Source organism: Nematolebias whitei, chromosome 2 (genome assembly GCF_014905685.2).
Source record: "Nematolebias whitei isolate Nwh7 chromosome 2, NemWhi1, whole genome shotgun sequence".
NCBI classification, from domain to species: domain Eukaryota; kingdom Metazoa; phylum Chordata; class Actinopteri; order Cyprinodontiformes; family Rivulidae; genus Nematolebias; species Nematolebias whitei.
In genome coordinates, this window is record NC_056499.1 from 52,330,764 (window position 1) to 52,332,970 (window position 2,207).

The following is a 2,207-nucleotide window of genomic DNA, read 5'->3' on the forward strand; positions in this document are numbered from 1 at the left end:
ACGGCAAAACAAAAGCAGGGAACACAAAGGATTTGGACGGTCAAGAGACCGTCCCTAGAAGTCATTGTTCCGGCGGGCTGCCGGGAGACCATCCATCAAGCCGGACCAGGTCAGGGGGGCGGCCGGGAGGCCGTCCATCACGGGAACCACGTTCCGGGGGGCGGCCGGGAGGTCGTCCAATACACAGGACCAGAGAGGCCGCGGAGGCGGCGATGACGACTTGGAGGCCGCATCTGGCGGTGATGACGACTTGGAGGCCGCATCTGGCGGCGATGACGACTTGGAGGCCGCGTCTGGCGGCGATGACGACTTGGAGGCCGCGTCTGGAGGCGATGACGACTTGGAGGCCGCGTATGGCGGCGATGACGACTTGGGGGTCACGTCTGGCGGCGATGACGACTTGGAGGCCGCGTCTGGCGGCGATGACGACTTGGAGGCCGCGTCTGGCGGCGATGACGACTTGGAGGCCGCGTCTGGCGGCGATGACGACTTGGAGGCCGCGTCTGGCGGCGAAGAGACCTTGGAGGCCGCGTCTGGCGGCGAAGAGACCTTGGAGGCCGCGTCTGGCGGCGAAGAGACCTTGGAGGCCACATCTGGCGGCGAAGAGACCTTGAAGGGCGCATCTGGCGGCAAAGAGACCTTGAAGGCCACATCTGGCGGCGAAGAGACCTTGGAGGCCGCATCTGGTGGCGAAGAGACCTTGGAGGCCTTATCTGGCGGCGAAGAGACCTTGAAGGCCGCATCTGGCGGCGATGAGACCTTGAAGGCCGCATCTGGCGGCGAAAAGACCTTGGAGGACGCAGCATGCGTCATGGAGTGCTAGGGAGCTGCAGCATGCGCCATAGAGTCCTGGGGAGCTGCAGCATGCGTCATGGAGGCCTGGGAAGTTGCTGCTGTTGTCATGGAGGCCTGGGGAGTTGCTGCTGCTGTCATGGAGGCCTGGGGAGTTGCTGCTGCTGTCATGGAGGCCTGTGGCTCTGCAGCAGACGACGGAGAGGCCTGTGGCTCTGCAGCAGACAACGGAGAGGCCTGTGGCTCTACAGCAGACGACGGAGAGGCTTGTGGCTCTGCAGCAAACGACGGAGGGGCCTGTGGCTCTGCAGCAGACGACGGAGAGGCATGTGGCTCTGCAGCAGACAACGGAGAGGCCTGTGGCTCTGCAGCAGATGACGGAGAGGCCTGTGGCTCTGCAGCAAACGACGGAGGGGCCTGTGGCTCTGTAGCAGACGACGGAGAGGCATGTGGCTCTGCAGCAGACGACGGAGAGGCCTGTGGCTCTGCAGCAGATGACGGAGAGGCCTGAGGTTCTGCAGCAGACAACGGAGAGGCCTGTGGCTTTGCAGCAGACGACGGAGAGGCCTGAGGCTCTGCAGCAGACGACGGAGAGGCCTGTGGCTCTGCAGCAGATGACGGAGAGGCCTGAGGCTTTGCAGCAGATGACGGAGAGGCCTGTGTTTCTGCAGCAGATGACGGAGAGGCCTGAGGCTCTGCGGCAGGAGCAGGAACTAAATATTCTGCGGCAGGAGCAGGAACTGAATCTTCTGTGGCAGGAGAAGGAACGGAGTCTTCTGCGGCAGGAGCAGGAACTAAATCTTCTGCGGCAGGAGCAGGAACGGAGTCTTCTGCGGCAGGAGCAAGAACGGAGTCTTCTGCGGCAGGAGCAGGAACGGAGTCTTCTGCGGCAGAAGCAGGAACGGAGTCTTCTGCGGCAGGAGCAGGAACGGAGTCTTCTGCGGAAGGAGCAGAAACGGAGTCTTCTGCGGAAGGAGCAGGAACGGAGACTTCTGCGGTGGCGGCAGGAACAGAGTCTTCTGCGGCGGCGGTGGCAGGAACGGAGTCTTCTGCGGCGGCGGCAGGAACGGAGTCTTCTGCGGCGGCGGCAGGAACGGAATCTTCTGTGGCAGGAACGGAGTCTTCCGCGGCGGCGGCAGGAACGGAGTCTTCTGTGGCAGGAACGGAGTCTTCTGCGGCGGCGGCAGGAATGGATGCGTAGTCCGTCTGGAACCCTTCAGAACAGGAGAGGTGAGGAGCGTCTGCTGGGATCCCCTCGGGACAGGAGAGATGAGGAGCGTCTGCCGGGACCCCTTCGGAACAGGAGAGGTGAGGGGAATCTGCCGGAACCCCCGCGGAACAGAAGAGGTGAGGGGCGTCTGCCGGGACCCCCTCGGAATAGGAAAGGTAAGGTGCATCTGCCGGGACCCCCTCGG